General features: G+C 44.8%; 2 protein-coding genes across 3 annotated transcripts in view; both read left to right on the forward strand.

Moving 5' to 3' along the window:
* The window catches only part of TSHZ2 (teashirt zinc finger homeobox 2), a 211821-nt gene extending 188050 nt beyond the window's left edge, over positions 1-23771 (forward strand). Inside the window, exon 3 of the mRNA XM_048963013.1 lies at positions 15049-23771. The gene's annotated coding sequence lies outside the window, so the exon portion shown is untranslated. The remainder of the gene's footprint in view (positions 1-15048) is intronic.
* DOK5 (docking protein 5) overlaps positions 1-24401 on the forward strand; it is a 514932-nt gene that overhangs the window by 198787 nt on the left and 291744 nt on the right. The window lies entirely within an intron of this gene.

The raw sequence follows: 24401 nt of genomic DNA on the forward strand, positions 1-24401 counted from the left end.
AAATGAGGACAAGCCCAAATACAGCAGCTGTGGATGCAGAAACAAAGAAAAAAGGTTTGCTTACCTCAGGAAGGCCTCAGGTATGCAGAGATCTCCAGTGAGATCCTCTCACCTCCACTGCCAACCCTTAAATGAGGGCTGGGAAGGGGTGGATCCTGGCTCCAGCCCTTCTTGTCACTCAGGTACATTGCATGCAGCTGAGTTCCCCTGGGTTGGCCCTGCCTTCAATCAGTGGTGCACCTGATGGAATTTCTGCTACCTCTGGATACTAGACATTGCTAGATTCTGTAGGCTCTTCAGGAGAAAACCTAGCCCAAGGAGGCTAAGTAAAATACCTCTCAAATGCTAAATAAGAGCTCTCTGTGGCTAGCTCGCACTGAGCTCCTTGCTGCCCTCCTACACTTGCTGCTTACTCCAGATTTCAGTACGGGTGCTTTGTGCAGTCTCTCTACTGCACCAGTGTTGATGTGAAGTAGAAAAGGTTGTTGCTAAGTGACATGACACTGCAAAGTGCTTTACAATTTCTTTTTCTGTTTTCTACTCCCACCTTCCTCATACATCCTTTACGGAGAGCTAGCGGCTGGGAACATCCCTGTCTAGCAGCGCGCTCTGTGTGACAGAGCCCGGATCACAGTGCTCACAGAAGTGGCACAGAAGCTGCTGTGCCTGCCCCAAAGCTTCTTGCAGTTGCAAACTTGGGAGTGACCAAAGAGTGTCCCCATCTTTCTTCGTTCAGTTGTAAATCAGGGTGATTTAGTGGCTGGGATGATGTGGGCTTGGTGATATCTGCAATCATGTATAACAGTGCTCTCCATACACAGCAAAGCAGAGCCATCAGCTCAAATGGGCAGGGGCACTGCCAGCCCTTGGGCCCTGCAGCTCAGCCCTGCAGATGGAACCTATGTTTTGACATAGCTGCTCTCACTGCTACGTTCATGCTGTGGCTGACTGTCGTGGGCTGTAAAGCTGCAGGTTTTGTTGTGGAAGACTTCTATTTACAATGCCCTGCTGGTAGCTGTCTCTTTGCTGAAGCTCCTCTCAAGTTATTTTATCTATTGGCTCAGTGTGGGGAAGTAGTTTAATAATAAATAAATAAATGAATAAACAAATATCTTCAAACAACTAGATTCTTTGAACTTTACCTCTTGCAGCAGTCTTCATACTACTCACATCTCCCTGCATTGAGTTTCATTGGCCAAACCATATCCTTTTGTTCTGTGCCAATACAGTGACTCTAACACTTGATGGGCTCCATCAGGACCTACCACAGTGAACCACAGCTTACCATAGCAAACCACAATGAAATTGTAACAGTAAACAGCATTACAAATCTTGTGCATCTGTCTGTCCTGCTTCCTTCTCCATTCCATACGTGGGTTCAGCCCTGACTTCTTGCCATGCAGAATTCATGTGTGAGAGGCTGGCATTGCGCCTGCAGTGTCTGTTCTTTACCACATTAAAAGGTCGTAAAAGGATAGTCAGTTAGAAAATCCTGGTACTGAAGACAGCCTTTATGCTGAAATAAATTCCAAGTAGGATTTTTTTTTTTCTATCTTTTAGCAGGCAGAGGAACAGCTAGAAAAAAAAATGTGAGCTCAACTATTAGCTTTCCACTTGTAAAACTTCATCTATCACTAAATATATTGCCCGTAGAGGACAGAAGCTGTTAAGATGGGAAAGAATTTTGAAGATGGATGAATGACAAAGACAAATGAAGATTTTTATTTTAGCAGAAGTTTCCAAGTGCTGTCTCTGGGTTGGGAGGGTACTGTTAATAAAGTACACTTGACATATAACTGTTCAAGTTCCTGAGAAACAGCTTTGCTTTAAAGTTCGGTAGAGGATCAAAAAGAGTGAATTCTCTGTTTTTCTCTGTAAAAAAAGAAAAAGAAAGCCCTGAAAAAGGATAGGTTTTTTTGGGAAACGGCATCTATGCCTTTTGTCTTTTCTTCTCTTTGTGGTCCAGAGACAGTGCGTTGACTGACTTCTTCAGAAAGGAGATCAGTGAAATTGTCAGTTGATTACTTCTCCTTGATTAGCATTTATAAGAGCCCTGTGATACATTATTTGCATTCCTATTTAGCCGTGATTTTTGTGGGGCAGCAATGATTAAACTTGTCACAGGGCCTGATTGACAGGGTCAGATCTTCACTTTCTACTCTTTTGAAATTAAAAACAAATGTGTCAGCTCCCTTCATGGGCCGCAGCGCTGTGAAGCTTGCTTGCCTTGTCATCGCAGATAGGTCAGGAATGTTTTAATTTTAGGGATGGATTCTGCTTGTCAAGCAGAGTGTGATGGCGTGTAGTTCTGGAGATGAGATGTGAAGGGTGTAAAACAAAGAATGGAAAGAACAAAGACAAAGACACTCACATTATTAGACAGATTTAATTAGTCTGAATGGATATTATGCTAGATGAAGCAGTGAGCTGTGAAATTAACCCTTGATTACGGATTGGTGGATCATGCTCATAAAGAGAATCAAACCTTGGTGAATGGGAAAGAGGTGCCGCTCCACCCTCGGATCCCTCATCCCCACGACCTCTTCCCAAGTCTGAGAGCAGGAGAAAATCTTTGAAGGAAAAGCTGCCGGTGGCATTGAGGAAGCTGGGGCCGTCTCCCCCTCTCCCTTTTTCCCCAGGTCTGGAGCTGGCCCATCTGAAGAGCTGAAACGGAGCAGGCTACGGAGAGGCAGAATTTTCCATGACAGATGATGAGAAATGGCTCCCACAAGTGCAGCCCATTCCCTGCAGGCACAGGATGTGCAGCAGCTCTGAGCTCCTGTCCCCTCGTGAGACACGTTCCCATTCCCTCCCATCTCCCACCACCAAGTAGGTTTGATATTTCTGTTTGAAAACCACATCTTTTTGTAATGATAAGCTGCGAGTTAATACGATGTGACTCACCCCAAAGTGAGGGTTTAGGCTTCGAAAGGCCGGGCTTCCCAGCCTCTGCCACGCCAGTGCTGTGGTGTTCCAAGTGCTGAGATAGTGTGGGAGATTGGGGTGATGACAATTGAGAGGGTGCTGTGTTTTGCTTCATCCCGAGATGCACAGAAGAGGCACTTCAGCCTTCTGTGTGCTTCTCATCAGCATTCCCCAAAGCTCTGTATCAAGAACTACTCCTAATTAGCACGGCTGCAACGGAAGAAAATAAATGGAAAATACAGTGTTACTCTCTTGTTAGTTCCTTGTCATTTCTTCCAAGTTGTTCAACTAATGGAGTAATCAGCCTTTATGTTTAAAAATAAAAATAAAATAGCCAAAGGGCATTAGGCGCATTAATCTCCCAATAGGTGTGAGGCCCCTGCTTCTCTCTGGCACATTTGAAATGCTTGCTTTTAGTGCAAATTTGCATGCTGGAAACTGTCAGATTAAAAAGGAGTGAGACATGAAAACAAGTTGGGTGAGAGACTGCCTAGAAGTGGTGGCTGATGACTTACTGAACAGTCGTGTCGATGACTTACCTCCTCAGTCGTGTTGAGCCCCTGCTGGTACCGTACTGTGTGGTGTTCCTCCCTATTTCACTTTTTAAACGTGATATCAAGAATTCTCATTTTTACTTCATATATAGTCACATTTAAGTGGCCTCTGCCTATGTGGAGCAAAAGAACCCTTTGATGAAAGACCTACAGAAGATTAATGAAAGTCATTATCATTATGAGGTAGCAGAGAGCTACTATCCACAGGAAAAGAAGGAACTCCTGCCTGCACATCTTCTCTCCCCTGGTTTCTCCATGTCTTTTTGTACCCCAAAAGAGAAGACGCAGCAGGAGAAGGTGATGAGGGAATAGGACATGACATGAATCCCATTGCTAAGACTACTACTGAATTTCTGTTGGTGTTAGAACAAGTCACTTTGCCATTCTACAGATGAAAACGATTATTTGAGGACAAAAGACTCGTACTTATCATTAAACCTGAAGACACAGACTGGTTCTTAGGCAGAAAAGCCTTGACATTGAGCTGGTGTTTATGTGAGCAGTCACACATTAGTGTTACTGCTTTCAGGGGCCTCTCATCAAAGTCTTTATTATTACAAACCTATTGAGCCGTATCCTCAGCTGCTGTGAATCGACATAACTCTTCTGGAATTAATGATGCTACAGAGTTTTACATCAGCTGAGAATCCGGCTCTTCCATTCTTGCTATTTATTTGTTACTGAGTGAAACTATTGCAGCCCAGGCCATAGAAAACACGGAACTCTTCCAAGAAGGATCTGCTTTCCAACCCAACGTCAGCCCCGTGGGACAGGACCTGTCATCTGGGTCTTCTCAATTCCAGGTTTGAAAGACCATTTGGGTCAGACAGTAATTTAATTGAAGAGTTTTAATTGAATTAGTTGATTCAATAGTTTCTCACTATCTCTGCTGCTCTGAGCAAGCAGCAATGCTTTGCTCACCTCCGGCTGGGGGGGCTTTGCCACAGATGTCAGTGCGTGGGCACAGGGATGAGCACAGAGGGTGGCTGTTCCTTGTGCTAAGAGAGCAGAGCGTATGAAACCAGTGGAAAAGGCAAGTGCTGATAAAAGGGAAACCTCTGTACCTTCAGTCGATGTCTTTGTCAGGAATGTAGGTGAATTTTTTGGTTTCTGCTTTGCCACCTGCCACTGTTCTCTCTCTGGGCACTGAGCCTTGTAGCATGTAAAATGCAAACGTGGCTGCTGTTGTCATTGTGGGACTCCTCACGCTCACTTTGCAGAGAGAGAGAGACTTCAACTGGTGCATTCAGCTTCAATACAAAACATCAGCAGACAAAAGTATCCAGAGGAGAGGTTTGGACAGAACAATTCAGTGCAGAAAATGTTGAGTAAATGCTGAAGGCAGCCCTATGGCACTGCACACAGCCCTTCAGAAAGGAACAATAAGCGCTCACATGCGGAATGCAGAGCGTATCTGTTGGGTGCTCAGTTCCATATTACAGCCCTGCTGTTCTTGAAGAAATGGTGCTGGGAGCACTGGCCCCATTTGCAAGGGCCTCGTTTCTGCCTCACTGCTATTTATAAAGAGAGTAATTCTGCTTGAAACAAGGAACCAGCGCTGGTGTAAAGCAGCAGTGAGCAGAGCAGAGTTGTGCTCTCCACCCGAAGCGGCAGCTCAGAATCGTTGTCTTTCCCCATGCCGGGTGCTGTGTGTGTTTCATGATTACACACACGAGATGCTTGCTCACCTGAGGTTGGGGTTTGCATGCTGTTTCCCATCACTCACTCAATTCAAAGAGCGAGAGCAGATCCGTGCCCCCCTCCCCGCCTTTATTTTTCAGACTGAATTGTTTTGGTGGTAGCTTGGTGTGTCAGATTGTAAGTCTATAAAACGGTTTTCTACCAGCTGGAAATCCAACATGCTACATGAATACATAACAGTGCCTAACCAAGAAGGTTTGTAATTCAGTAATTAGCTGTAATTAATGAACACAAAGTGAAGACTCATTTACAGTTTAAATTATCACATTAGCTCCTGTCACCCTCTATGTACACAAAACAGCAGGAATTCAATTATTTTTATTCTTCAAAGCTAATTTAAAATTTAAGGAATGCCATTACATGAAATAATAGGTAGGAAATGTAATAGAAATCGCTGAGAACAGTTGGCCGTCCTTAGAATGGGAGGAAAAAAATGCTATCAGTGATGATTTGGAAATGTTGTTTCATCAGTGAACAGATGAAGGATTGAAATCTACGCTCTTTTCAGTGTATTTAAAAAGAAAGCCAGTTTGGTGGTTGCTAAGTCTTTGTGCAGGGAGAGCCATTGTGCATAATTGTAAAAGCAGTTGATACCGATAATGCTGTTGATAGTAACATGATGACAGCATGGAAATGCTCACACCATTATCTTTAATGGGGCTGAGTCAATTGCAACAGCATCGAGCCCGTGTAATGTTCACCAATCTTAGTTGTGAAACTTCAGCCTAGCGGGCCTGAAGTAATTGTCACTCTGCAATCTGCCTATAGTTTGTGCCTGTGTGTGTCTGTGGAAAATGCTTTCACCGTGCTTTTGAACCTACCACGATGCTTCTCTCTGCAGCTGCCACTGATTCTCAAACAGTTGAATAAAAAGAGCATTCCCAACCCATTGGAGGCCGCTTCTGTGGCTCCCGCACGGCTGCGTTACAGCCCTATTTTCTGTGTTCCTTATTTCTTCTGCGGTAGCCTTTTCATTTTAAATAGGCCACGAGAAGCTACGCCGCCTAATTTTTCATAGGTGATCGACTGCTGAGTTGTGGGTTTACGTAGACAGAGGGAAGGTAGCGATAAGCCAAAGAGAGAGGATTCTATTAGGGAAGTGCAGCAGTAATTAATGAATCCTGCCAGTAATTGGGAAGGTGTAAGCCTCTGTAATATCGTAATGATAGTCATCCGTTCTGCGCATCCCCCATCACTCCGAACGATCCCTCATCGTCTCTGTGATCTCAGACACTTAGCCATGCAAATCTTCCTGACAGGACTCTATGTCTTTGTCTCCCTAATTGGATAGTATAGAGTTGTTTATGGATATTGCAGACATTTAGACCTCGGTTGGAGGTTGTTCAAAAATCGTTAGCAAAGTTGCCTTAACAGCATTGTCAAATATTTATTCCCCTGTTTCAATATCTGTTTTTAACCCAGGCGTGGTTTGCAGTTAGAATTAACATTTTGAAGATGCTCTGTGTTGTTCTGGGCTCCACTTGAGGTTATTATCTGGCTGTTTTCCTACAGAAAAGGGAGCAGTAACAAAAAATCTAACTTAAATTCTGATTTCTCAAGGATAAAACCTGAGATTGTAGGACAAGCTTTTTAATACCATTTCCATAGGGAAATATTAAGAACGCTGACAAAGGCAGTTCCACTCACAAAAATTACAGGAAGCTTCTGGGGTAAAAATTCCAATTTAGTATAAGCCAAAATAAATGGTGAATAATCCCATTCACTGCACCACTTCAAATAAGATCAAATTAAGACTCTATCTTATACATTAGAAAAAATGCATTTTTTTTTCCTTGGTCAAGACTTAATTCTTGTCTATCTGTTGGTCCCAGCTTTATGTACCCCTCCATAATCAACCAGAAAAGGTCAAAAAAAAAAAAAAAACCAAGCAGAAAGAAAACTGTTTGTAATGGAAGAGAAGATCATGGTTGTGTTTTTATCTTCTTATTGGTGAAGGATTTCTGCATATTTGCAGTAGTTCTTTACATTAGGGAGCTCTCATTTCCTTCTGCTGGTCGGTCTGTTTATACCAAGCTTACTCTCTCCCAAAGCACTGCTGATGTCAGCTGTGACACCGTCAGTTTTTCACCTTCCGGCCTGACTTGCCATGACAGTGCTGTGATGCTCAGGGAAGGACAAAGGCAGGCTCTTGCCTGAACGTCCAGTCAGACAGCCACTAAATCTGCCCCTTCCAACCCACGCCTTGCCAGCCCTGAACTCACAGGCTGAAGCAGGGATGCCCGATGCTGCCCTGCCTCTCAGCTCTCCCATATGCTGACCAGTTTCCTGGCACCAGGCTGACCAGAAATGCTGCAGATTCACCCTGAGTCCAGCCCTCATCTCCACTGCAGTGTCACCAGGTCCCAGCCCTGTGCTGCCAGCCCTGGGGAGCAGCCCTGCAGGGAGGCATCAGAGCCCTCCACCCCTGATAGTTGTGGTAAAGCTAATTGGCTCCCGGATCTCCTGTGCTGCTAGAACCTTCTCCTCCAGAACATGAATACATTGGCATTCTGAGTTTTTTTATATGTGCACATACATATATATATTTAAAATCCTGGCTTTGGAAACTTATGTTGGTGCAGCAGCCTGTGACACTGAATACAAGCTGCTGTGCAAAGTAATTGCCAAATGCTTACATAAACACATAAATAAGACAAATTTATTTTCATTATTCGCATTTTTTGCCTTTTCTTTTCCTTTTTATTTATGTTTTAAACAACAGTTACTGTAAATATTATGATAAAAAAAATGCCTGCAGTGGACAGAAAGATGATCAAAAAGCCCTGATATAGAGCAATTCATGTTTCTTCTTTACAATCACTAACGAATCTTAACTTGAACCATGTTATGTTCCCATGTGAGTGATAAGCAATGATTTATTATGAAGTGTCACGAAATCGGAATGCCATACAGTGAGACATGAGCTAGTGGAAAATGTGTTCCCTGTTTCCCAGCCTCATTACTCAAAGATGCAGCGTCCCTCTCTCCAAGTCTAATTTACCTGGCTCGTCGAGGCGCCCTGATAGCAAGGCAGCACAACCAGGAGTGCGATCCCTGATCCGGGCTGTGCTGGCTGCCTCCCAGCACTGCTGAACACATTGCACCAACCAGGAGATCCACAGCTAGTGCTGCACACAACGCTTGTGTCCCTAATGATGCTGCCCCCAGTAGCAATTGCTTCGGATTACAGCATCCATTGCTTCATCAGTGCTGTTGGTGCACGAAGGGGAAATAGAACAGCCATCACGAGGAGACAAACAGAGAAGTTTTCTTTATGCTTTGGAGTTTCCACGACTCTCTAATGATTCCCATCTCCCCGTGATCCTAATTCAAGTAACTGGTGTGTGATAGATTCTGTACATAAATCAGTGACAGAAGAGCACGTGCAGCTCCAGCACCGCGGCGGAGATTTACGCTTTGGGCAGCAGGCACTGCTTGGGTTTTCAGGTGGGATTTTGTTGTAAATGGTTCCTCACACAGAAAGAGGAAGCCGGCACACTGTGCGCTGATCCACAGAGCTGCCCTCCTCTCCTACCAATCCATGCTCTCTGCAGAACATCACCCAAACAGGCAGAGTCTCTGATTTTTTTTCTCAGCATTCGCTGAAAGGCCTTGATCCCAAAAGTGCTCAGCAATCTCTGGGTTGAGGGGAGCAGCTGCCTGCAGCCGGCCTGAAGCCTGCAGTGCTCCTGCTCTGTGGGAGCGAGGCACAGAGCGGGGCCCTGCAAGGAAGGAGGTCTGCATTGGGCAGGTGCACCAACAGCTCAGTGTTTTGCTGGAAAGGCGAACCGTCTTCCCATTAAAATCTGTGCTCCTATCCAAAAATGTCGATGTAATCAGACCAGACTTACTAAAGATTTGCCAGCACTATCAGTTTCTGCTTCAAAACACGATCCAGTTTTACCATGACAAAATGTTCTAGAAGACCAAAAGTTAAACTTGAACAGAATAAACATGAGAACGAATTTATGTCCTGCAAATTCTTTCGCATGCAATCTTTTTCTTCTATCTCGGCATGTTTCAACTGGTTCAGTCTGTCTTAAGGCAATAGTAACTGTTGTTTTTCTTGCAGAAAATGTGGAAGTCATCAGAAGAAAATTAACCAGAACTCATCCTTGTCTGAAAGGCTGAGGCTCAGAAATTTCAAATACCTTTTTTTCTATAGAAGTGCTTTATAGAGAATCTTTGTGAAGTACATTCCAGAGAGCAGTTGTCTCGCAGCGCTGACAATGTCTGCTGTTCCAGAGGAGGCTGTGTGTGATGTACCATTCTGAGATATTGTCAGCAAGCCTGGAAATGTGAAGGCACTTTCATAGCTAGGCAAGGATGAAAGGAAAGAGGTTTGAGTTTGCTTTTTTGTTTTGCTTTGTGTCTTTGTCCTAATAAAACATAGCGGTGCGCTCCTAACTTCTCCCCTCCCATTCTGTTCAGAAAGGGAACGCAGGTCTCCTGCAGAGCAGGAACGGTGTGAGGGGCTGGGGTATCAGGTCCTTCCTACAGCAACAAGCTGTGGGAAACAGTTCTGAGAGCAAAGACGGGAACTCAGCACCTCCCAGCTCCCCTTACTTGTGAACTGAATCTAGAAACAGGAATGGCGCAGCTCGATTATTGGGGCCACCCACAGCTGCCCCCGGTTTGATCACTGAGAAATTCTCTTTAGAGCTGAAGAGACAGCTGAGCATCTGCCCATCCCAGACCAGCTGGGGCAGCTTCCCCACCACCCATCAGCACAGCCTGACACCGGCCAGCCCCACGCAGCCCTGGGCAGTGCTGCCGTGCATCCCACTGCACGCACGCGGCCGGCGGAGCCGTACCTGCTTTGTCTCATCTGCTGTAAATTCGCCTTTCTCAAGGTGCATTACAAAAGCTATTTCTCTTCTGGGATCCATACAGGTGGCATTTTAAAATGTAGCGAGCACCCTAGTCTGCAGAACCTGCTTGTCACAGAAAATGACACAGTTTGCATGTGACCTGTAATGACAGTTGCTAGTTGAAAAGAAACCAGAAATTCAGCTCTATCTTCCACACTTTGGTTGCAGCTGCCATCAACTAAATCTCTCTCCAAGGGCAGATGGTGCCCTGTACAATGAACAATTTAATCTTTAGCAAATAGAGAAACTTTGCCAAAAAATCCGCATTTTTTCCCCTCCAAGAATAGGCTGTCAATAACATGTGCTCTCAAATACATTGTGATTTGATGACTGTATTTTATTTATAGGAAAGCAGAAAACAAAAACATAAATGTTCTCTCTCTGTTTTCCCTTCCCAAGGCCGTGGTCTTCCTGGTACCCCCACATGGGGTTGGTCTGTGTGCACAGGAGTTAGTTCCATGTCAGGGTGCTGCTCTGTACCCATCCAGTTCCTGTGTGCTCCTCTTTGCTGCTCAACACGTGTGTACCTCATGTCATCTCGAGGACTGAGGTGAGCTCAGGGTACAACCCTGCTCTCTCTCAGCACAAGTAGCAAAATCCTCACGCTTTCCCCAAGGCCAGGGTTTCCCTGCACATCTGTGAAAACCTGGGGAGCTTTTGGGGGATGCATCTCACTGAGACTCCCAGATCCTCTCCCAGCACTTTGCAGAGCCTGTCCACCTGGGAGGGCTCAGGCTGACAGATGTCAGCACTCCCAGTGCTGTTCAGGTGGATTTAGAGGATCTGGCTGTATTTGCTCAGGGATGTCTGCAAACCCCAGGCATTGCTGCGCACTCAGTGGCTCCAACTGCGCTCCTTCTTGTCTGGAGATATGTATACACTCTCCCATTTCAAAGTATATCCTTTTATATTACTACATAGAATATAATGTGTATGCAGAGGAGTTCACACATCTCTCTGAGGTCCCAGGTGGCATCACTGGTTCACATGCACACACAGCCCCACATGGCAGCATTTCCGAGCCCCATGCAGTGCTTGCAGGGTGGCTCCCATCCCTGCACTCACTGCACTGTGCTCCCTGCACATTGCCACGTGCTTAACAGTTTTCCTCAACCTGGGTCACAGCTGAGGAACTGAAGGCATACAAAGCTACCTGCACAGACATCAGAAACTTCTCAAGTGAAAAACCTTGGAAAATGCCAGAGTTTTCTTTTGTCAGATTTCGGTGAGATTTGGCTCTCACCCCCACACCGCTGGGCCAGCCCAGCTGGGTCGGTCACACTGCTGCTCTGACATCCTGCAGGGAGGTGCTCTGCAACAGCTGCAGATAGGAGCTCTGATCATCTCAGGGCTACTGAACTCTGGAGGTCTCTTTCTGGCGTTCAGCTCTCAGCAAAGTACCTTCAGCAGAGAGTTTTCTGAGACAAATACAGCTCAGTGGCCTCTGGTTTTTATTAAATGCATTTTCCACCATCCCAGGCAATCTCTAACCCCCAGCACCTGGTGTTGTTCTGTACTCTGCAGACACACCCCGGGAACATCTGAGCTGGAGCCAGCATTGCTTTCCCACTGTCTTGTCCCGCATTCTCACAAGCTTAGCTCAGGGGCCAGCATCACAACGTATAGCAGTGCACTGTGCAGGGACACGAGTGCCCAGGGCCCTGCAGTGAGCACGGTGGGCTGTGCTGGCAGCTGGCTGCTCCTCCTTGCACAGCACGGGGGCAGCTGCTCCATGCTGGCAGCACCTGGGCTCTGTGCTGCACCCTGTGAGAACAAAGAAGCACCAGGATTAGGATTCACAAGGGTTCTCCTTACCTCTCCCAAAATGCTCTCCTTTCCGAATAGAATGCGTTTGCTGAAATGAATATGTTCTATTTATTTATTTAATGTGCTGTTAAATGACCTTCTGGAAAGCTGTTCCTGCCGCAAGGCTTTAAAATGGATGGGCAGGCACAACTTAGAGAGCATGCTCTTTACAATCAGGATGAATCATTTGAGTAGTTACTGTTTAGACTGATATAATTTTAGTTATAATTATGGGTAACGAGAAAGCATTTAGAGCCTGTAATATTGTAATTCATGGTGGGAGAGGTCCTAAATGAAATCAAATACACCCAGATTCACTTTTTCTCCCTCTCTCGTTATTGTGAACATGAGGATGATTCTTTAAGGAATAGATTTTCTGCTGCTGTAAAAATCTAGCAAAAGTAGGTCAGAAATGACATCTAGAGATAACGTATTTGGTAACCACAAAGGGACTGTCTGTGTCTTTCTCTTTGGCCTTTTTAGGAGTCCAACAGTTTATTACTGCTGGGACAGCTGCAGCAGGAAAAGGGTTTGAGCCATAGGCTCCCATGGACTTTGGTGGGTGGATCACAGATTATTTATACACACGCTGTCATTTCATATATCCCTCTAAACCAACACAGGGTGATAAGATGCTATTAGCAAAGATCTGGAAATTAACAAATAATAAAATATTTATATATATATGTGTTGATGGCTTGGTAATTATTATTAAAGAAAAGCTAAACTTCAATATCTCCATCTGATATTTAGCCTGTGCTGCACAAGACTGGCATAATGAAGTCCCTCTATCACATTTTCACGTTGTAATTTCAGTGATAGAGTTTTCTCACGGTGTTGAACTGCATTACACAAAATGCCCAGGAAGCAACAAACTTTGTGCATCGAGTGCTGTTTGAGCGCCAGCCCGCGGTGCCCCACAGTGTGGGTGACAAACTCCCCGCATACTGCCTGAATCTCTGAGACACTTGATAATGAAATACACAAACTATGACCCTTATCGATTAGGGCTCGCACTAATTAATTTCTCAAAGTCCCATCCCAGCCTGCAGTGACATCAATGCAAAAAAAAAAAAAAAAAAAAAAAGAGAAAAGAGAAAAGAGAAAAGAAACAAAACCAAGGATGGAGACCTGGGTTGGGCAAAAGACCAAAGGGTGGAACAGTTATCCCACTGAAATCAGTGCCCACTCCCCGTCGATTTTAGTCACGCATGGACGTTGCCATCAGTCAGGTGCACAGAAGCCACCAAGTTCCTACAAGAGCTGCAGGTGGCTGTGAGAGCAGCACTGAGGCACAGCAGCCCGTGTGCAGGCAGTCCACACTGCCCTGTGTTAGCTCTTGGACAGCAGGACCCACTGGATGCTCTGCATGCCCCATCCATGGGCCGTGCCATCCCAGCCCTGCACTGGGACCCAGCTGATTGTACAGCAGGTCTGACCCCAGAGCCTCAGGACCTTCCTCTGGACAAACTGAAGAGCAGAGGCAGCAGGAGGCAGGCTGTTCAGTTTTCCAATCAAAGCTCTTGATAAATATTTCCCGCTGGCAGGGAGCCAGCATGCTGCAGTTACTTTGCTTCAAACCAAGTCTCCTTCCCACACGAGCACTTTCACTATTACTACATGCTGCTTAATTGTCCTAACGACGTTCCAGAGGCAGAACAGAATTAACCAGCAGTTACTGCTCGCACACAGCTCTGGTTCAGCACGGCCCTCACATCACTGTGCAGGACCAGCCCACAGTTTGTGCTGCAGCCCAGGACAGGGGCTGGGCGCCGTGTTATGGCAGTGTTCCTTCATGCCACGGGCTGCAAAACCCACTTGGAAAGGTAAAAAGTCAAATGCCTGTGGCACCTCTGCAGGCTGGGCTCAGAGCCTTGCACAGTGCAAGTCATGACTTTGTTAAGTGTGAACACTCTGGAGCGTTACCTCTGAAACCTACTGGCAGCATTTTAAAGCAGCAGCATGCACTGCTTTTAGTGTGTGTAAGAGGCAATAATGATCTGAGGTATTCAGCTTCAAATGGACTTCCTTGAATTCTCAGGTGCCCAAAATCTCAAATTTAGCTGCCGACGCCTCTTCTTTCCTTCCAGTTTCTCCACTGAAGATCTGGGTTGCCAGTGCAAAACAGCATCTCTGTGAGAACTGAAGGTGTAAGGATATTGTGAGACAAACCAAATTATTAACTAATTAGCATGGACTCAATGGAGTTTTTTCGTTTTCACCTGGAATTTTTTTGTAAAGCTCAGTTTGTTTTACTTACATAAAAGCTGCTACTGAATTTCCAGTTGATTTAGCTGGAATACATGGAACGCACCTCAGGATTTGAGTTGTGTCTGCTGAAGTGTGCACGCCCTTGAACAGATATATTTTTCAGTGACATATTTCTCTTTGCCCGCTGCTGGTCTGTTTTTTTCTTTCCTGTGCTCTCTCTCCAGATTGACTTTCACTCCACTTATTGCTTGCCTCATTTCTCACCCTATTTTTCCTTCTTTTTTTTTTTTTCCCTACTGCTTTTCTCAGTATTTTTCTCCCAGGTTATGAGCAAAACAGAACTCAGCTACGAGCTGAACTTTTAAACCCACATCTTGGATTAAGTAAGGCAAGCCTCCTCCATCTCCACATGGAAGTAACTTCACAAGGAGAGCCACTTAGCACTTTTAGGCAATGCAGAAAAGGAAAGGTGGATGCTGGGGAGGGGAGGTGCACAAGCAGAAACAGCTCAGGAATAGCCCAGTAACTGAAGCACAAGGTGGACACCAAGGTGTCCAGGTCACCGCGAGGATTTTAGAGCATGAGCTTGACCAGCTGTAAGATGAAACTCTTCATGTTGAGCCAAGTTAAAACCTAACAGAGAGAGCAGCAGAGAGCAATGTGCTCAGAGCACCTGGCAGAGCTGGCACACTGACTCGAGGACTTGTGGGTCACAGAAGAGAATCAGAATCGTTTGAGTTGAAGGGGACCTTGAAGGGTCATCTGGTCCAACTGCCCTGCAGTGAACAGGGACATCTGCAGCTCAGTTGGGTGCTCGGAGCCCCGTGAGCTCCATGTCCTTGCCTTTTTGTGAGCCTATGGGTGCATGGCATAAAGCAAAGCTTCATTCTACAATTTCACTGAATAAAATCCGCATTCGATCAAATCTGGGCATGTGGTTAAAATCTTGGTAACGCTGGTTCCTCTTGCTCTGCTTGCAGGACGAATGCCTTAGCTCCAGCTCTCCAGCCCAGGCTCCCACACCCAGCCCGTCTCTGCGCATCACCCCAATCCTGACATTGAACTCACAGCAACCCGGACCGAGAAGACTGCCAAAAAATCTCCAGCTATTCTTCTTCATCCTCACTAACAATTTGGTAATGAAGTATTGATTTCCACTCTCCTGCTTATGGACGATATTAGATTTTCATTGATAAACTGCACTGGGGCTGTCTGGTCTCCACTGTCCCTTTTTGCTGTCACTAAAACAAAGTGCCACTGAAGTAAGATAATGACTGAGAACATTGATGTACTTATTTCGTCAATTTGTAACACTTGACAGGAAAAAAAAAAATTCTTCATAGTTTAATGTCCAACTGTTCTACACAAGATGCAGTCACATTGGAAGCTTTACTTTTCATGGTAATGTCCATTTCCTATTTATAACCCCTTTGGGACAGTTTGTCTAAAGGAAATGTTTCTATTCAGTGCAGCTATTACTGTTGCACCTGGGTTGCCCAATCCAGTCATTGCACTAGGGATCAATACATCACAGTAAGTACAAGAATTATTAAGTTAAAACAGATTCTGAGCCAAAAAACCTCTGAACAATGTTAATCTTCTGTGCAAGTTGTTCAAATAGTTATGCTTAACCATGTTGCTGCCAAAGATTTGTTTGAAATGGATTATTGTCAGTTTGTTCTATTCCTCAGATATATATATATATATATATTTAAATCTCCGTTACGGTTTATGACGGGACGTGCGATGGAGTGGTTTTTAGACAGAAGTACTATTGTTAGATTGCTGAGCGTTATGTGAGCGTAGGTATATCTATATATAAATATCACTGTGCACATATCTATATATAGATATAAGATAACACAGTGCAAGTCCTTTCTCAGTTAGGTGCGTGCAAATCCGGATCTCTGAGTCGCAGCCAATGGAGCCCCGTTGGGTTCACGGCCTGCTGGGAGGTCAGGGCTGCCGGCCCGGCCCGGGGGAAGGGCTGAGGATGGCAACTTCAAATCCTAACTTTTTTCATTAAAACTTTGAGCTCCCGATTTTAATTTGTGGAATATTCACGTTAATAATGAGATCTAATTAAGACATCCATTAAAAGCCCGTTAAAGTTAATTTAACGTAAAAATTCCAATAGAACTGTATTAGATTTTCTCCATTAAATTAACGTTATGGATTTTTAACGGATGTCTTAATTATACATTATTATTAACGGGAATACTGTATCACACAGATTAAAATCGGGTCCCGAGTCAACTCACAAGAGCTGGCTGGGCGTGCTGATGCCACCAGCGCGACCCGACGCACTGCCTGCAGAGCCCTGCTTGCTCCAGCCGAGCTTTTCCTGGCAACTGGAGCAACCTGCAGCAGACAAATCCATCTCTGCATTTAACGATGAGCTTTCCTGAGTCTCAAAGGCAAGATGTGCCTGGATCCAGTTGCAAACCGTTACTCCGTCGCAAATGAAATATTCAAAGTACGCTGGGCACAATTTGAGAATTGGATTTTTCTCATGCAAGAGAGAGGGCTTTGGGCTGTCTTCTAGTATTATATTTTAGACATTCAAGGATAAAATTTGAGTGCAGCATTCACAACATCGGGCTGAATGTGTTTACTGTATCCCCCCTTGCTTTTGCGCGTGGGCCTCTTTCAGAGATGTTTGGGAAATTTTGACATGATCCCTAAATTCAACGTGGAGGAGAAAAAAAAGGCCCTTCTTATTTACCTCCTAGGGAAAGAGTTGCCCTTATGCCACATATAATAGCAAATTGCTTTTTTTATGGCATGCATAACCTAGATGGGAAAAAATATGGCGCTTGAGGGAAGGAGGGAAAAAGTAAATGAAGTTCCAGGAATGTCATTCTGAAGTAATGAGGCATGGACAGAAAATATACCCCTCACATCATCGGATTGAGATGGCAGTCGAAATAGCTTCATTGAAGTGTCAGCACTCATCCATCAATCAATCATCCACAAGGAAAAATAGCGACAGTACAACGGGGCGGCTTTTATGGGATTTACTCATGGGCATAGGGAATAGCAGCTCAAATGTAGTTCTGACATGAAAAGCAAGGTGCTGATATTATTTTTTATGATGGGAGGATCATAAAGTGAATTGAGAACAGTGAGGTCTGTCTTTGCTTAACCTATTCAACTGGAAATGAACGGAGCTCAACTGGAAACGAGCAGAGCCTTCAGATGGGTTAAGATTGAAGCCTGCGCCGTGCTGAGTGCCGTCCATTGACAACAAAATTCTATTAAAGCAAAATCAATGCATTAGCATCGAGCTCTGCAGAAGCTGTTAAATTGCACAGCCCAGTTCAGAGTTATTAAGTGAAGTTACACAAGGTGAGGGCCCGCAGCACAGACCCAAAGGCAGCGCCGCAATAAAACGCCACTTGGGAGAAACTGCCAGCATGGCTCCATCCCCACTCCTTTCCCGAGCTTTTGTAGGTGTTAGAACACTGCTGGCCTCATTCTGGCCCTCGATGGATGAAAATCCCACCGACTCCTGCGCCCACTGATGGGTGTCCTGCAGTTCCTCCGTGACAGAAATGTGACCCGGAGCTGCAGGAGGGCACCCCCAGCCCAAGCATCGGGGCTGTGCAGGGCACCTGCTGCTCACCTTTGGCAGAAGAGAGGTGCTCCCATGCCTGCAGCAGGCTGTGGTTGTGCTCGTGGTGAGGAGGGGGGCCAGCATCCATCACCGCCTCATTTGCGAGGGCTTTCTGGCTGTCAGGGCTGGATGCACGGTGGATCCGGGGCTGATCCCACCAAGGGAGGGCTGCCTCGCCCCACACCTTGCTTTGCTCAAGAAGCTTTGCTCTGGCACAGGCAAGTGCAGGGACAGCTACTTCATTTAAAATCTGGCCACAAACCTTTATTACACAGTGCTAAACCTTGATTATTTTGCCTGCATCGCTGTCCTCTGGGAACATTTTATATACACATTTGAATTAAGTGATTTTTTTTTTTTTTACAATAAGATATAAAAAAAGAAAATGTACGTCTCTCCTCTCTCTTTCTCTGTATGAAACTGGAAGAGTTGATAGTTTATCTGTCATATAAATCAGGTAACATAGAAAATCATTGCATCTTTTCTCTGTCGTATCTACTCAATATCTATCGCTCTGACTTTTATTCTTATTGGAGATCATCAAAACATTAATTAAAAGCCTGGTGATCAAACAGCCGAATATTTATGATTCACGTCCTTGCTTATTAACAAGTGGCATATTGATACACCACGTATCCAAGCTGTTTATGCTCTTGCACTGCAATAAAGCAGCAAGAATTGTTACCTCTGTACACTGCTTTGAGAGATTTATTCAGAAACCAGAACTCCCTTCCTGCCCCCATACGTGTCAAAAAAAGCCATATCACCTTAAAAATATATATTTTATTTTAAAAGGGGGAGACAAAATTAGCATTTCTTTGGAACCTAATATATAAGAATTCCAGTATATCAGTCTCAGGTGTTTTTCCAGGCCTTTATTATTTCAGTTGAGAAGGAGGACACTTAACTTTAAAAATGGCTGTCATTAGTGCAATAATAATTGTCGGTTTAAAAAAATCTTTGAGAATCCACTAACAAACCTACCTAGTAATTACTTGTCAGTGCAACTTCATCATGATTTTTATTACCTACTTGTGAAAGTATTTACAGGACTGACCTCCCGAGCTTTTTTAGAGATCACGGAGGATATAGGAAGTCGTGTTTAAAATCAATAATTATATATTAACACAATAGGGGTTGAGGCCTTCCAAGCCATCTTTGCAGGCTGTGGTGCCTGCTCACACTTCTGCAGGGCAATCGCTGTTTTCCTAAGTTTTAGTCTCAATTCTTTCCTCCATCGCATTGTGACAAAGCGCCCTGTTTGCCACTGATCCTCTGTGCCCTCTGCCCCTTGGGCAGATCCCCGATGAGGTGTGCAGGCACAGATGGGCTTTGCACGGAAAACAAACAGCAATCTGTGATAGAAGGGCTGAGTACAGAAAAGGCAGGAAAAACAAAGGGGTTCGGGGCAGCCCTTGGGTAAGTGCTACCCAGAGGGATTTGCTGTTAGGGTGCTTCTCCCTGCTAATTACCAACGGCCTGACCCTGCCTGCAGTCTGTCCCCAGTGCCAGCTGGCCCTGGGATGAGTCCTGCAGGAAGAAGACACTGCAGCCAAACCCACTGAGGAAATAGATGGCCAAAGGTGGCAGACAGAGGTTTCCATGGACGTTTCTTCCCAGCACAGTGGGGCTCTGCTCAGTGCTTGGGGACAGGCTGGGCTGAGGCCGTGTCCCCATCCCCAATGTAACTCTCCAGCTGGTCCAAGTGTTCCTGCGACGTGGAGGTGGCTCTCTGTCACACAGAGCCTTTGTCTTCTCAAACAGATATATGATGCAATTTATATTTAAAATTCTCTCCATAAAGACAGTATTGATCACAGATTCCCAATCAATACATTGCAATTACAACAGGCTTTAAGGGCCATCTGTCCCCAAGCAAAAGAACTGATATAACCACCTCTATATTTTTTGAAAAACCACTGCTGTTGTGTGCCCATCCTCCTGCACAGCCTGATGCATCATTTTTGCTCCCAGGAAGAGGTGGTTGGGAGCTGCATAGCTGTAATTCCTCTTGCCTGCCCCACACAAAGTGACAGGGAACAGCTTCTCTTCAGGCTACAAAGTCTCTATGGGGTCCATGGCGACTTTGCTGGCTGCTTTTCCTGCTGCCCTCACACGTGAGCCACCCGCTGCCTCTTCCCTTCTTCTTCCCACCCCATCTGCTGTAGGAAATGATCCTCCAGGCATTACTGAATTTCTCTAAAACAAATGACTCTTCAGGAACACTGCTGAACAGTTTCAGTCGGGCACCAGGAGGTACAAACTGAGTCTTTTTTATGTATGACACTCTGGGCCACAGACAGAAACACTGCAGATTTTGTAAGGGATAAAACTACAAGTGTCTAACGGTAGATTTCAAGTCATGTGTCACCAAATTAAGGAGCTGCTTCATCAGCACCTGAAGCCAACACACTCCTTTCTGTTGATGGCACCGAATAAATACCCACCGCAGAAAGAAATACTGCCTGCAGTTTCCTTTTCCTTCTTTTCTTAAAGCAGTTTCCTGCAGTATGGCAGCACACCACAAGTACAGAGTGCAGGGTTTTGTTCTCCAAATGTCTTTGGAGGGGAAACGAGGGAATACAAAAGCGGGGACAGCAGAAGCTGCAGTCAGACCTTCGCAAGTGACCGTGTGCCAGGAGCCGTGGTCACATTCTGAATGCAGCTGTGTGGTGTAAATCCAGAGTAACTCCTTCGTTTGGGTTCGGTTTATTCACAAGAGCCAAGCGCAGTCCGAGCAGTCCTCACCTCGGATTCCTCACGTGTTTAGAGTGTTCTGAAAACAGCTTCAGCAAACAGTCTCTGGGTTGGCGCAGATTAAATCTAAGGCACAGTCTGCACTTAGAAGTTGTATGGTTATGTCAGGGAAGTGACTGCAAAAACTTCTTGTCGAGGTGACTACACTGGTAGGAATCCCAGTGTGAAGCCAGTTGTAGCACTAGACAGCAGTGCAGCCCGTGTTGCATTGCTGGACCACTGTTACAGCAGCAGAAGCACTTCTATCCCAGTACACTTCAGCCTGCGCTTTGCCAGCTCGGTGTTTTTTGGCAAAAATATTAAGAGTAGGTAAAGTTTAAGCTGGCGCTGCTCTTTTTGGTACCAAAGTGTCTGTACAATATTTTCTTGGAGAGTATTTTAAAGATTAAAGCAATGGTACCTCTGGGCCCAACCACAGTCATAAACCTCCAGTTTGTCCTCACTCACAGCTCATGAAACGGCTTCAGGCCTTTGTAGAAAGCCCTGCTGGACTTCACACGCTCACCCCAAGCAGGTCGGGCGGCTCTGCTGAGGTCACACCACCTAGCTTTCCTCCGAGTAAAGACGACAAATTCTCTCCATAGACATCTCAGATGAGAAAGCAGGAAATAAAGATGGACGTTTTAAAACGCAAATGGAAATAAAACCTTGCTGAGTGCCGCCGCAGCACAGCGCAGCCATGGCGCTCCCCCACGCTGGGTCCCTCCATAGCTGTGCCCACCTGCACTCAGCACCGAGCGAAGCTGCAGATCTCTTCAGGATAGACGAAGCAACGTTTTGGCTTTAGAGCACAGCAAATGCTGGAATGTGCAATACAGGTTGCAAAAGCTGACAAGCTAAACAGTTCTTATTTGGCTCAGGGTACTTAACTGTCGTATGTCTCCGGTACGAGATTCCCTCCCGCCCGGTGCTCAGGCACTCTTATTTGTCCTTTCCTTTCTTAGGGTCTTTTTGGTGTTTTGTTGTTTGTTTGTTTGTTTGTTTCTGGAGCATTTGTTTTGTCTTTTATTATCTTGAATACGTCAGCATAAACCGTAAGAGATCCAACCTGGTTTTAAATCAGAGCATAGATGGCCATCATGGTGAACCTCTCAGGTTTGCTGTGCCCCAGTGCTTGCGGTGTGTGGTACGTTCCCTATTGGCAGCATCTTCAGGTTACATACATGACCCGTGCTGTTAGTTCTAGCATTTTGTTTAAAATAATAATAATAAAATGAATCAAGAGCTTATTTCTCTTTAAAAAGGAAGTGTATATATTAAACAAATTGCAAAATGAAAGATTAAAGGCATTTTTTATACGAGCAACGCAAACGGGATTCCTTTCAAGGAGGACTGATGGGGACTTCTGCGTAGAATGTTGCAGTGCTGCTGCACTGATTTTGAGACGAGCGCATGCTGTACAGAATACATTGCCTGCGTCCCTGGGCAGAGGGGCAAGCTGCTCTTCGTGGTGCACTGCAGCTTGTTGGGATGGAAAGTTACGCCTTCGATGCATTTTTATACTGTACATATTTGTATATATTAACTATATTGCCATGTTCTGAACACGGATTTTGTTATATCTGCTTGTTTCTGTTTCCTACAAACATTGGTCCATAGCAGGGGATTTTTATTTTTATTTTTTTCTCTAGAAAATATGCTTGTAATTTTTGTTTGTTTCTCTTCTTGGTCGTCACCTTTAATGGCTCATACAGGAATTAGGGATGGGTTTTTTGGAGGAACTGAGAGAAGCAAGGCTGTGTTTGCATGAGAGCTGCCCAACTGCTGGCTGTACCGGGGGGGTGGGGGGAGAGGGGAAAGCTCACTCAAGTTTTGCTTTTAAAGCATGCTTTGTCCCATGGGAAAACTCATACACGTACAATTATTCTCTTTGTATTTTATCTAATAGTGCCTGAATATTTTTTTTAATGTCTTCTTGGAGGAACTATTCATAATTGTCAAAATTTGAAACATTAGCTTAATTTCGTTTTCATGACCTCTCATTTCTCCCCCTTATTTATTTTGTTGCTGTTTATAATGGGCCCCAAGGCCGTTCCTGACATCGCAGCGTTCCTCTTCCACATTAAGGATGTTTTTAAAATGACTGAGATCGTTGAGCCAACAGGCTGCTTTAATCAAAACCATGTTTCACTCCGTTCCGACGCTACCAGCGGTCGGAGCAGCGCAGTGCTGGAGCACCGTCCCACCTAGCGGTGCAGCTCCGCACAGCGCCCGGCCTGCTGCCAGCGCTGCTTCCAACTGCTTGCTTATTGCCACCGACGTAAACGAAGCAAATTGAAAATGTTAATGACACATATATATATTTTTTAATATATATCTGGTTGATTGCTCCATAAATTTGTATAATTTATACGAGAGGAGATTACCGCTTTTATTGTTTTGGGTTCCCCCAGACCGATTATTAACAATCAGGACCACGTATCTCATTAAATTTAAATCAGGGCAAACCTATTGAGCGAAGGCCTTTGCTGATGTGCAGGACGCCTGGATTCCAGCGCGTTTAGGAAGTATTTCTGTGGATGGTTCCCAAGCGTCGGAATCTCCCAATAGTGATTTCGTGTCCTGTATTTTTATTGTGGCAAATGGGTGTTAAAAAAAAAAGAATCCCTCAACTTTACCACAGAAAACGTTACTTTTTATGCCCAGGGATTTTTATTTTTATTTTTTTAAGTAAAATCACTGCAGTTTTAGAACTGTAATTAAAGCCCTGAATAATAGATCACACATCTTTATCTGTTGTGTTTAAAAGGAAAAAAAAAATAGCCCAAACTGTTCACATAATCCTGAATGCCTCATTTCCATAAAAAAGGTTTCTATACATATATTATTTACATTTTTAAACATGGTAATTCTTTCCTTTGTGGCATAAAATGTCTCTTTTCCACTGCAGCTATTGGAAAGCGACTGCTCACATCTGAAATGTTATCATAATTTGCATCAGGAAACCCAACTGCAGACATTAAGGACTTGGGTGTGTTCAATTATGATTTTGCTGGAGGCTGTCCCTCATTTTAATGCTGCACTCATTGAACTACCTTTCTGAAATCTAGCTGATACGGTTCACCATAGACATGCTTCACAACATCATTAGCTTTGCAAATGGCTTCATTTCAGTCGATGCAGACTTCAGTTTTGGCCAATTGTAAAATGGAAATTTGAAAAGGAAAAAAACAGATGCACTTAAAACATGAAAAGAATTATTTATATGATAAAAATATATTTAGATTTTCAAAGCACAAGACTGAACAGAAGTGCTCTTTTTATGCTTTCTGAAGATGTTACTGTTAAAAGTCTTTCTACATCAGGCTTAATAAATCTGTAATGACATTTGATGGATTGATTTTTGTGTGGGTTTTTCTTTTCTCTCTTTCTTCCCCCCCTCCCTTCTTTCTGTACGGAGAAGAAAAGGACTGACCTGGAGAGGCAGCGGGAGTGAAAACCACAGGAATGTGCCCGTTTTAGTGCAACTCACCAATGGTGCAGAGCAGCCTCCCTTCCCTTAGATGATAATCTTAAATAAGAAAAAAAAAAGGAAAAGGAAAATCTAGCAACACCATCCTGAGTTTGTTTCTGCACATCCTTCTCCTTCCCTCATCTGGCTCCTCTGACCACTCCATGCCTGGGTTATTTATGATGTAATCTACAGCGAGGCATTGGGCCGCTGTCACACAAATCCAGGGCTCGCCAGCCATAAAGCAGGCATGATTGAGATACCAAATACCCTTCTCTCAACTGCTCCACCTCAGACGGATGGCTCTGTTTAACACTTAGTTTCCCTAAGCACTCCCTTGCTCCCCGTAAGGCTCCTCCGACGCGGGCGATGCCTCACACCGCAGCTCCGCAGCTCGCGCCGATGCCGCACGAGCCATCTCCTGTTATTTACTGCAGATGAGGCCAGGCCAGCCGCGGCAGAGACTCCCAAGACTTGCACGCATTAAATTGTGATGGGTACAGTATCAC

Source organism: Lagopus muta, chromosome 16 (assembly GCF_023343835.1).
Source record: "Lagopus muta isolate bLagMut1 chromosome 16, bLagMut1 primary, whole genome shotgun sequence".
In the NCBI taxonomy this organism is placed as follows: Eukaryota; Metazoa; Chordata; class Aves; order Galliformes; family Phasianidae; genus Lagopus; species Lagopus muta.